We start from the raw sequence: 13,811 nt of genomic DNA on the forward strand, positions 1-13,811 counted from the left end.
GAGTTGGCATGAGCACCAAGTCAGGTAGCATATTGCTAAATTTGGTATTTAGAAAATTTTGTTTGGTAAATGGGTTGGCGAGCCACCAACAGACCCACCAAACACCAACTTTACATACAATATATATAAAGGTTGGCCGAAAACCAAATAGCGATGATAAATTTGGTGGACAGTTCATAGTTATACACCACATATAATGTCAAAAGCAAACAAGAATTTGGTTTGTGGGGTTTAAACCTACAACTCGCTACAAACTAATGCCTATACATGGTATTGTCGATCAACCCACTAGCCGGTGGGACTTTGTTAAGTCTACTAGTGGTGTAATATAAAAACAAACTTTTTTCCATTTGACTGAATGGAGGAGACCAGTGTGGTTGATAGGCATAGGAACCTGGAGTTGTTTGGGAACTAGGACACAAGAAGAACCTTACGCACCATAACTAGGCGAGCATGTTGTATGAGGGATATATTCCCAATGAATGTTCCTTAGAATATTCCTAGAATATTCCCATACATAATTTATTGTGGAATCTTGGAGATTCTCTAGGGGTCCAAAATTGATAGTGACAGAACCCAACTAAGTTATACTCATTTTACTCATAGTTTCACAACAATTTCACTGGTGCACTCAAATTTGGGAATTGAGTAGCCCATTTTCAATTCACTCCTAGGATTGAGGTGTAATGATGTATTTTTCCATGTACTTTCCTTTCTTTTTGTTGAGATAAATGAAGAGGCCTATCCATAATTGAAGTAGGGCCCAGAGACGTAGTCCACATGGGATGAACTGTATCAAACATTGGTTGAATTTTCTTTATGGTCACCTTTTATGTTTCTTCTATTGGAATCGCAATTTTCGTTAGACCAAAACCCGCAGGTGTTAGTCTCTGCTACAATCGCCAGAGTTAAGATCCATGATAGGTGGTTAGTCCATGTCATAAAACACACAGGGATCATTGAACCCAATGTCCAACCATACCGATCGCGAGTCGGGTGAGTTTTGAAATTCAGACGTGTCACTCTGATACCACTTGTTGGAATCACAATTGTCATTAGACCAAAACCCGCTGATGTTGGTCTCTGCTACAATTGCCAAAGTTAGGATCCATGATAGGTAGTCAGTCCATGCTGTGAAACACACAGGGAGTGTTGAACCCAATGTCCAACAACTTCTTCTTAGAGCGTTTAGTTATATGTTTTTTTACATGATCTTTTATCCAATTATGAAAACATCACCGAAGTAAATATCCACAATCACATTGGTATCATAACAGTCTTCTTGTTGATGGGAATTGAGTGTGGATGATAACTAGGGCCAAACTCAAAGAGGGTGAAGGAAAACTCAAGTATTTTTACATCGAGATTGAACGTGCAACATGAAGAAATAAAATGGAGAATGGTGATGTTCGCATTGAGAATGAAAAATATTTGTACAAGGTGGAAAACATGGTAGATAAATTGTTTGCATATTATGAGAAGAGAGTGGCGAAGAAGGAAAAGAATAAGAATAGAAAGTATAGGATAATGCTTTGGTAAATCAAGGAAATAGAGGAGAAACTCATGAGCCTCCATCTCCATATTCAAGTGAATATTCTTCTTCTTCATCTTCTTCTCATCATTCAAATAGTCATCATAGAGATGCTTCTAAAAAGCCATTTTTTAAGTTAGATGTGAAATTTGATTTTCCCATGTTTAATGGAGAAGCTAATGCATAAAAGAAAAACAATTGGATCAGATAGATTGAAGTATATTTTCGAATACAACAGATCTAAGAGGACAAGGAAAAGATCTAGTTTGCATCTCTTTGACTAGGAGGCACAACTCTTGTGTGGTGCAAGAGCAAGCTTCATAAAGGTAACAACATATTGGTAAACTCCTTTCTTCTTGGTATGAGTTTGTTTCTACATTAAGAGGGAAATTTGATACATTGGGATACCAAAAAAATCCATGATGGAATGTAAAAATTTGAGACAAGGGAAAGGTCGGAATGTTCAAAGTTTCATATAATAGATTAGGAAGCAAGCATTCGAATTGAATATTCATTTAGACTCACTTGATATTTTGATGAAATATATTGGTGCTTTACACAGTTATCTTCGACATTCATTGTTGTTATTTGATAACACTACTCTTGATGAAGCTAGTGTGAAACTTATTCATCTTGAGAATAGGGTAAAGCATGGGAAGGAAGATCATCTAAAGAAGTCATCGTCTAAGCGTCAAAACAACAAGTTCAAAGGGGAAGGGAAAGGAAAGGACAAGAAGAGGAGAAGTTAGGTTTCACTCATTACAAGAAATAAGCACATGATGAGGAGAATTGTTGGAAGTTTCATCTAGAATTGAATCCAAATAAATATGGTGGAAAAGGGAAGTAGAAGATGGTTGGTACAATGCAACAAGACCTTGGATATGATTTTGGTGATGAGATTTGTTGTCATTATGACTAATGTGTTGTCTTTTGTGGAAACCTACTTGATAAAGATGTCAACATGATGGTAGAAGGGTGAGTATACATGCCAGTACAGATGTGACAAAAATATTGGAAAAAGTAATGTCAGTTATGAGATAGAGGAATGATAAAGGTAAAGTGTCGGAAAATTTACATGGGCCTTGTGAATAAATACCACATACATATGCGGGTATGGTGAAGCAAAGATGCATACAGTTTCTGAACCATGGTATTCTCAATACCATGTGTATTTACCATGGTGTTAGCCCATAGTAATGAGCATGAAAATGGATATTTGATCCCGTTAAAGAATACCATCAACATTACTAAAGGATTGTCCTAAGGCATTGGCTAAGGCATAAGCTATATAAGGAGAAGGAGATCAAAGTGTTAAGTGTTTGACAAGAGTTATGTTTTGCAATGAAGGTTTGACTTAGTAATTACAGATCTATACGTAGGTTTTCTTCAGAAAGGTTGTGTATATACGTGAATATGCTTCTAGGTAGTCGTGTATATATTATGTAGTATGGATGGATATGTACACAGGTGTCAAGTATGAAAGGTGCGTACATATGTGGAAATGCTTTATAAGGGTCACATACATATGCTAGGGTTTTGTAGTATGAGGTGATGATAACGATTGATTTGTTTTATAATGTTTGTTGTTGTCATTCGATGAAGTCTTTCATTATCATTTTTGTTTAATAGTGTTGGTTGGGTTAAATTGATGAATAGAAATGATGTTGCTATGTTATTATTTGTATGTGGTTCAGAGATTTGTAATGGCCTTAGTATGTGTTTCAGTGATTGTTTCAGTAGTACAGTAATTCATATTAAGATTTCTTTGTTTTCAGATCCGTACATAGGCCATCCTAAGGGAAAGAGTGTATATACGTGGGTATGCTTCTTAATAGTAGTGTATATATTCTAACATGTGTTTAATCAAGGTTTGTAATAATATGATATGGTTTCTGTGATGAACAATATGTAGCCTGATATTCTAATGAATGGGTATACACTAATATAAGTTGGTCTAGTTTGTTTGAATAAGTTATTTCAATATTTGATTTGGTGATACATTTGGTTTAGTGACTTGATACAGTGTTGATTTTAGTATTGCTACTTGATATTTGGAATGGATCCAGTTTGAAATATTCTGAAAAGTGGCCCATAAAGAACAAAGGATAAGGGGGTGGTATCTCCCTTCCAATAGAAGTTGGAGAACAATAGAAGGTTATATCCTTCTATGGGTGGGTGCCTGCGTACTAGTATGAGTCTACGCCAATGCAAGATTGTAAGAAATTTATATCTATAATAAAAGAAGAAGACAGAGATGACAACAGCAGTTGTTTTCTCCCACATTGGGTTTCCACCTAAAAAGCTTGGTGTTCATTAGTGTTGATGTGTTTCTTATGTGTGATGGTTTATTTTATTCTTACTACACATGGTTACTATTTAATTGATGTATAATCAAGTATTGATACAATGGTTCAAGTTAAACAGATGATGAGTTAACTAAAAAGTTAGTTAATTGGATATATGCTACTTGTCTTCATCAAAGTCGCGTACATACACAGGTTTACTTCATAACAGTAGCGTACATAAATCTGAATGAGAAAAGAAAAAGGTTAAGTAGTTTAAAAATATTGATTCACCCCCCTCTCAATATTTTTCCTAACAATTTGTATGAGAGTAGGTCCTTCAAAAGAATATTGATCACTTAAAGGAAGATTCATCAAGATGAGAAACCAAGAGGGAAAAACATCTATCAATCCACCATTGTTTAATGGATCCAATCTAATTTTCCGGAAAGTCAGAACAAGAGCTTACCTATAGTCACTTAGAGTGTATGTTTGGGGAAACGTTGAAGGAGGTTGTCAGTATCCATCCTTCATTCCCACAGATGAAGCAGAAAATAAAAAATATGAGTCCAATGCAAAGGTTGTCAATGCTCTATTAGGAATCTTGCCAGAATCAGAGTTTGTCAAATTCATGTAACTGAATAATGCAAAGGCTATATGGGACAAGATCATCCAAAGTTATGAAGGTGACACCAAGGTAAACAATGCCAAACTCCAAACACTTAGAATTCAATATGAAACTCTTAGAATTCATAATGATGAAAGTATTGCAAGTTTCTTTCTTAGGGTAGATGAAATCGTTAATTCAATGAGAAATCATGGTGACGAAGTAAAATAATCATCACTGGTTCAGAAAATATTAAGATCTCTAACCCCAAAATTAAATTTAAATGTCTCTACCATTGAATAAATGCAGAATTTGAAGAACCTTACTATTGAACAGCTTCATGAGATTTTAAGAACTTGTGAAATGAGAAAAGGGGTTCCCTCAAATATCAGAGAAGTTGCATTCAAAGCTGCTTCTAAAGGAAAATAAAAGGGGGAGCTCGAGGAATCGGGGTATGTATCAGATGAAGAAGAGGAAAACTTCGTAAAGAAAATCTAAGTAGGTACTCAAAAATTTAGAGGTAAGATTCCTTTCAAATTTTTTGCTTGTGGAAGAGTTGGTCACTATGCTTCTAAATGCCCTTATAAATAAAACCATGAGAAAGGGAAGAATTTAGAAAAAAAATAAGTAAATTTTGAAGGAAGGTTTGAAAACAAGAGAAGCTTCTACACACACGAATATAGTGATGGTCTTTGAAATGGTGAAGAAGGTGAGTCTGATCAAGAATATCACTTACTTATGGCATTTGAAGATAAATGTATTGATGAGTCTGATGATGTTTTTATGGATTCCCCATAAGAAAAATATAATCTCATTGAAGGAATAACTCAACTTAAAAATCATTTAGAAGAAGCTAAATTAGCAAAGGAAGCTCTGAAGAAACAAATCATAAAAAGGAGAGGCATAATGAAAAGTTAGAAATAGAAGTAGTAAGTTTAAGGAAGGAACTTGAGAAAGAAAAAATTCTAAACCTTAGATTTGTTAAAGCATCTAAGACCTTAGAATAAATAATCAAAGTACAATTCTCTCCTCTTATAAAAATAGGTCTAGGATACAGTGGAGAATCTTCAAAGACTATAAAATTTTCTAAAACAGGGACAGGAAGCTATCTCAATGTAGTAAAAGGAAACAGTCAACAAAATTCTAGCTCTCAGAAAAGTAATAAAGGATCAAATGTTTCTTAGGTGAAAGGTAAACACAAGAAGGTACTACACTCCTAGGAACTTTTACTTTAATGGTCAATGCTTCACTTGTCATCATTTAGGTCATAAGGTTGCTCAATGTGTTTCTTATAAAACTATCATTACTGGAGAATCAAGAAAAAAAAGAATGAGATTGGGTTACAAAAATTTTCTTGCAATACCTTCTCACGTCTTCAAGATAAAACTGAATATTCCTTTTGCAATAATATTGGGCATAGAGAAATTGAATGCATAAGCAAAATGCGATCAACTCTTCAGAACGCACAAAATGTAACAACATCTAAGGTATGGAAAAAAGAAAACCACAGAATATGAGTGGTTTATCTTTATATGCATGAGATCAAGAAAATTTGTGGTACATTGACAGTGGATGTTCAAAACATATGATAGGTGATAAAGATAAGTGTATTTCCTTTAATGAAATAAAGAAAGAAAAGAATGTAACCTTTGGAAACGATTCACCTGTTGTTATCAAAGGAAAAGGAACAATTTTGCTAAAATAAAAGGTTAAAGAAGGAAAAAATAAAAATATAGATTAAAACATAACCTCATGAGTGTTAGTCAGATGTGTGATCAAGGGCATGAGGTTGTTTTCAGATCAAAGAATTGTGTGGTGCAGAATCTTGATACAAGTAAGATCATAATAAATGGAACAAGAAATCTAGGTAATATCTATGTCTTGGAAGGTGGTCTAGAACATTGTTACTTGAGAAAATCAAAAGAAATTTGGCTCTGGCACAAAAGATTGGGACATCTAAGCTTCAGTCAATTACTTAAGTCAAGAAGAATGGGAGCAGTTCGTGACTTGCCTAACATATCTCTACTAGAAAATACCATATGCAAATCATGTCAATTCAGTAAGCAAACCAGGGTGCAATTTAATGCCAAAGAAGGTACTTCAAGTAAGCTACTTGAACTTATTCATATTGATTTGTGTGGTCCTATGAGAAAGAATTATCCCCGGGGGGACAATACTTCATATTATTCATTGATTATTTTACTCAAGTGTGTTGGATTGGCTTATAAAAACATAAAGATTAAGCATTTGATAAATTTAAAGTGTTAAAATCTCTAGTAGAGAATGAGTTAGATTTGAAAATAAAATTTCTTAAATCTGATAGAGGAAGATAATTTATATTATATTAGTTTTTCACCTTTTTTGAACAACATGGCATCAAAAGGCAGTTTTCTATAGCTAAAAATCCTCAACAAAATGGATTGGCAGAAAGAATGAACAAAACATCCCACAAATGACACGTGCCATTCTTGATGGGTCTAGAACACCTCATACCTTCTGGAGGGAAGCAACACATACAATAGTAAATATCCTCAACAAAGCTCATATTCGGGTAAAAAGTGACAAAACTCCTCATGAACTATGGTTTGGTAAGCCTCCAATTGTAAACAATTTTAAAGCCTTTGGAAGAAAATGTTACATAAAGAATAATGATGATAAACTTGGAAAGCTTGAAGCTAGAGCTCATGAAGGAATTATCCTTGGATACTACTCTAGAAGCAAAGGATATAAATGCTACAATAAAAGACTTCAAAAGATTGTTGAATGTATTGATGTTTTGATTGATGAAGCATCCATAGGTACCAAAAAGGAAGCACTAGTAGATGACGAACATATTCCTACAGCAAGCCAAAAGGATGTAGGGGATGGAATCAATGAAGCATTGGAAGAAGGATTGATAGTGCAGAAGCATAAAAAAAGACTCCATCAAGATATGTTCATAAAAATCATCCAAGAACTCAAATTCTAGGTGATAAGGAAGCTATAGTACAAACTAGAAGAACTATTGTTGGAACTTCTAGTTATCTAGCCTCACTATCCACAATTGAACCACAAAATGTAAATCAAGATAGAAAAGATGAACGTTTGGTTAAGGCTATGGATGAAGAACTTGACCAAATATAAAAGAACCATACATGTGAATTAGTACCAAGACCTCATGATAAAAATGTTATTGGGACAAATTGGGTATTCAAAAACAAGGTAAATGAAAATTGGGAGGTAATTAGAAACAAAGAAAGACTTGTATGCAAAGGTTATGTGCAACAAGAAGGAATAGACTCTGAAGAAACATTTTCACTTGTAGACAGACTTGAAGCCATAAAGATGTTCCTTGCATTTTCAAGATTTCATAACTTTAAAGTATATCAAATGGATGTTAAATCTACATTTCTGAATGGGGGCCTAGAAGAATAAGTTTATATTAAACAACCTGAAGGGTTCATTCTAGGAAATGATAAAAATATTGTTTGAGCACTCAAGAAGGAATTATATGGGCTAAAAGAAGCTCCTCATGCATAGCATTATCACCTTGACAAGTATATTCAACAATACGATTTCACTAAGGGGTTTGCAGATAGTCATCTATATATAAAGATGGATGATGGTAAACTTATGATAGTTGTTGTTTATGTAAATGACATCATATTTGGAAGCAATGAAGAATCTATGAGTCAAATATTTTCTTTAGTCATGCAGCAAGAATTTGAAATGTCCTTACTTGGTGAACTAACACACTTTCTTGGTATTCAAGTTCAACAGGCAAAGAATATTATCTTTCTTTGGTAGACTAAGTACCTCAAGCAGATTTTGAAGAAATGTGGAATGGAAGACTGCAAGCATGTATGCACACCAATGGTAAAGGATCAACCAGAATATAGATATATGATCAAGAGATTTCTCTACCGTACAGGCACAAGACCATACATCATGCATGCAGTTGGGATTTTTGGATAGTTTCAAGAAAATCCTAAAGAAACTCATCTCCATGTAGTTAAGAGAATATTCAAGTGCTTACAAGGAACTCAAGATTATGGTCTATGGTATCCCAAAGATGTATATTTTTCTCTTCATGCTTACATAGATGTGGATTGGGTTGGTAATATTGATTATTGAAAGAGCATTAGTGGAGGATCATTCTATTTGGGACCTCGCTTGGTATCATGGTTCAGCAAAAAATAAATCTCCATTGCTTTATCTACTATTGAGGTATAATATGTTGTTTCTACATCTTGTTGTACTCAACTTCTATGGATGATGCAAACATTACAAGATATTCAAATCACTTGTCCTCAACCTATACCTATTGTGTGTGATAATACTAGTATTGTAAGTATTTCTAAAAATCTTGTCATGCACTCAAAAACCAAGCATATTCCAATCAAATATCACTTTATGAGAGAACAGGTGCTTGAAAAAAAGGTCAAACTAGAATATGTTCCCTCAAAGGAACAAGTGTTGGACATATTTACTAAACCACTTTTGTGTGATTCCTTTGAATATCTCAGACAAAAACTAGGAGTGGTCTCTACTTCATCACTTTGTTAATTATTCTAACAAATATTTCATGTTCAGGGGGAGTTGAGTTTGGAATTACTATAGTTTATCTTTTGTACGCAGATCACATGAATGAAATTCATGTATATACATAATTTTGGTATTTGATAGTAGCATATGTATCCCTATGAAGAAGAAACTATGGACAAACTCAAGGAGAGGTGCTGGTATATTTCAGTGAGTATTTCTTTGGTCCTGTGCTTCTGATGTTGACCTGTTATAGTCTATTTTTGACCAATAATTCTTGAAGTGATGATTGCTTATGATGGTCACTACAATATGGAATTGTTGCTTTACTGGTTGATAACGTTACTTTGATTACATTACTAATAACTAAATAGGGTGTGATCAGACCTAACAGTGAACAGATGGCACAAGTTTAGGGGGAGAACTTACTACACTTCTACTAGTGCATTGTTGGCCTTATGACTTCTTGAGCTTTCTTTTTCATAATGATGCTCATGTTGTTGCTCCCAAATGATTATTGTACAGATCCCATATGGTGTATGATGGATGTTGATGACTATCATTGTCTTATTGAGGTCTTTGGTATTGATTATAAATGTCACATGTGTCTCTTAATGTAAAGGTCATGTAAAGAACCATGATGTAAAATTGTAATATTCAGTCATGTTTGAACTATTGGAGTCCAGTCAATTATGTATGTAATCCCATTATTTTGGGCACTTGATATAATGTTGATTCAAATATGTAACCCCACTATGTTGGGTGTTTGATGTAAGCATGAGTCCTTGATGATAGCAAATGTCATATTTGGTTGAGTCATAGAGTCATGTAATTCATTGAAAATATTCTAGAACATTTAGCATATGTTCAAGGGGGGCATGTTCAGTGTTCATATTTATAAAATCAAACCTACAGTGATCCTCTCCACAAAGGGAGAAAGAAGTATTTATTATGCATTGGTCAGCCCTTTCCCCTTGATGTCAAAGGGGGAGAGTAGCTTGGTGTTTGAAAATAATGCTTGGAGAGAATCTTGGTATACATATGTGTTTATAGGTATTTACAGGTGATGGTAATCAAACACCAAAGTGGTTTCCATCAAGTCCAAAGGGGGAGATTGTTGGCATTATAACTAATGTGTTGTCCTTGATGGAAACCTAATTGATAAAGATGTAAACACGATGGCAGAAAGATGATTATACAGGCCCATACATATGTGACAAAAGGATTGGACAAAGGAATATCAGTTCTGAGACAAAGGAATTGTTAGCCTCCTATACCAATAGGTTTTCATCTTTAATGATTGACAGTGGAAGTGCCAAAAATGTTCACCTTCAATCCCACTAAGGTTCCATTTTTGTGAAGAAAGCAGACAGTTAAAAAATGTAAAGAGGTTAAGCCCTAAAAAAAAAAAAAAAAAAATCAAAGGGCAAGAAAATGAATTGGTCAAAGAAAAATTAAAGAAATGAACCCCAAACAAAGACCATGAAAGTGGCTAGTCCAAATTGCCACTTCTACTTTGATGGGTGGCCCAACAGCACAAGCTGGGCCTCACCATGTTTTAAATTTCATGTTGTAGACTAGAGAGGAAGTACCTGTTAAAACAGTTCAAGCTTGACAGATGACTAGGTGGATAGAGAAAGAAAGGAGCCCAACTACTTAATCTGGGCCCTTGGAAGTCATAAGGGTAGACCTAGATAGGAGGGAAGCAAAAAGAAAAGATAATTATCAGGGTTTGCAAGGCTAAGTGCACCCATACAAAGGAAGAAAAAATGTTAGGCATAATAGGCAGTGTAGGCAGTTGAAGGTTGCAGAAAGCAAGATCCAAGCATATCACTTAGAATAAATCACAAGATGTCACCATCAGGAGAAAGGCAAGAGTAGTGGCCTATTTGGCATACTACTAAACCATCACTAACTTCCCTCCTCCCCTTCAAAAGTTTCTTACTAACCTCCCCATGAGCACTGCAGGATCTGCCTGATCAGTCCTCCTTACACCCTTCATTTGTACAAATTTCATGTCATAAATGACTTCTTTCTTTGAAAAGAAGCCACATTTCTTGTGTAAAAATTCTTTTCATTTTGATCTACTTCCTAACTAAGTTTGACTCCTGAAAAGCTTAGTAACTATCACTTCCCATTCTAATTCCCCTCCAAGTACTAACTACTAACTCTATCTACACTAAATCCCCTATGTTCCCCTTTCCCTATTATTATAACACCATGGTGTATAAACCCCTAACATGTATAAATATCCCCCCTTCAGCGTTATAGCTGAATAGCAGGTCTAAGGGAGACATTAGTCCACCAGGGACTATGGTCAACCCTGCTTTGGGAATTACTCTAACCCCTGGTTAGAGTAATAGCCCACCCTTAACTCTCATCTATACCCTTTGTTTCGAAAAAATTCATAAACTACCCATGCAAACCCTTTCCCCCCACTCAAACCTAAGCCTAACCCTTTGTTGACCCCCCGACAGATTAATTCATACCCCATCAAAACCCACAGAAAATCACTTAACCAAAGTTCCGACCCCAAATATTAAACTGAATATTTTAATCCACCGGCGGGTCCCCCCCAACATGCACGACAGGTCGGGGCGCTCGCCAGCCGTCCATCTCCCGCCCCCCTTCATCCAACGATGGACGGGCATTTTCAAATCTCAACACGTCTCCCTTTAACATCCGGGGAGATAGCGGTTTTGGCTCCCGTACACGGGACGCGTGGCAGCCGGCGGGGTTGTTCGGAGCCCCCCTCCCCGATACCGCCTTCACCCAAAAGCAGTGCGGGGAGACCGCTTACCACTCTCCCGCTTACCACCTCCCTTGTCGCGTCACCTCCACGTCATTATGACGTCACGACACCGACCCCCGCCCCCGCGCCTCATAGCCCTCCACGTAACCTTGCCACCCCACACCACCCGCCACCGTGTCTCGCCACGCTGGCCTCCAGCTCAGTGCCCATGTCACCCTCCGTACCCCGGGCCCGCCATGACGTCATGCTGACATCATCGGCGGAAAAGCGCCAATGACCCATTTTGTCCAAATTTGTCGTTAAAACGCGCGTTTTCGGCCGTTTTATGTCATTTTCTAGTGAAAAAGACAGAGTCGTTGTAAGTCTGTTCACTGCGAAATTGCCTCCGAACCGCCAAATTCAAAGTTGCAGCCGCCACAACTTATCAATTCAACTACATTGTGCACCCATTGTTCAACCCGAAGGTTTTCCACACTGTTCATCCAGGTATTCACCACAATTCTCTTATTTTGCCACTGTGCATGCCGTTTCTCTGCAAATGCTCCATTAAGCACCTGTTAAATCCCAAATTGAAGACAGTCTACTACTTAATTTGGAACTAAAGCAACCCACATTGCCCCAGCTCCATAATTTGATATTGAAACGATAAATTCACGGTCTGAAATCTACAAATTCATCCTCGAGCTGCCCGGTATTGTTCCCTTTTGTCGGGTGCATGCCCAAAGCTGCATTTCACCAATTTGAATCCTGCACACCCTCTGCAATTCATCCTCATCAATTCACAATCCCTGTGAATTTACCCAAGCAAAGCAAAGGCAAGTCTGCCTAGCCTGCCTATTTCACTTTGAAGAAATTTTCCAGCATTATCTACATTGAGTCTGTCACTTGAGCTTTGAGGAACCTAGCTATTACACTTACCTTGTTCAATTCAGAAACTACATAATGGCTTCTCCTGCACCCACAGCTCTCAGTGCTGCCCCCATAAATGCACCAAATAAAGACCTGGAGTCCTTGTCTCTTGCTGACAGAGATTTTCTCATTCAGGACTTTGTAGGTGATAGGAATCACTTGCAGACTTTCAGGGAATTGAGAGATGACTACCTGAACAATAATGACATATATGGGATATGGGAATCCAATCTCCCTTACTACTTCCTCCCCTCTGTCAATATCTTTCCAGAGATTATCCGCCTTTGTGCTGAGAATTATGATGCCAGTCAAAGAGCTGTCAAGTCTCCATCTGGGAGCATCCTTTTTCACATTAATGCTGAGTCCATCAACCAGATGCTCAATTTCAAACAAACTCAGCTGTTGTTCCCTTTCTCCATGAACTATCTGCTGGATACAGGTGCCAAGATGTCCACTTCTGACATTCAGAAAATCACCCAGACATTCATGAGGCCTGACCGCCAGCCCACTGGGCCACCTCCCTATTTGTATGTTCACTTTACTGAGATAGGCAAGCTCCTATTGGACATGATTTCTTATGTGTTGGGGTCTAAAACCAGCGAGTTTGTTGATGAGACAGTGCTGGTGTTACTAGCTGCCTATAGCCCAGGCCAACCTCCTGCCTACAAATACAATTTTGCCAAGTTCATAGCCAACAGAATACATGAGCAGCTTTTCAAAGTAGACAGGGAGGGCATCTTCAAGTATTCATCTTATATCTACCACCTGTTCATGTACTATCAGTCTGAGGCTTTTCCATGCCACATTAAAAAGTTGGATTCTAAAGGAGAAAGAAGATTTGTTATCTTCTGGACATCTGTCTTCCACCGAGTGAAAAATTTACCTTATTCATATTGTGAATTCATTGATCAATTTGTTTACCCAGTCTCTTGTTTGTTGATGAGGTCTCCTCCTTCCAGAGTGTCATTTGAAATGCAGAAAATCCTGCAGCTCTCCAAGAATTTTAAAATAGGTGATTGGTACCTATACCAGGATCATACAGTCATCAGAATCTATGGCTGTGAGCTCTGTCCATACAGGCTCCCAAAATATGTGCCTATGAGACTGTTTGCCTTGGAGTATTATAGGCAGCTCATTCACTCTGACCTCACTCACTTTCACAGCTCCAAAAAGAAAGCCCATCTCAAGTTCAAGCACCACCTGGGCCCC

Source organism: Pinus tabuliformis, chromosome 9, assembly GCF_031772625.1.
Source record: "Pinus tabuliformis cultivar Carrire ecotype Pingquan chromosome 9, CPIR1, whole genome shotgun sequence".
Taxonomy (NCBI): Eukaryota; Viridiplantae; Streptophyta; class Pinopsida; order Pinales; family Pinaceae; genus Pinus; species Pinus tabuliformis.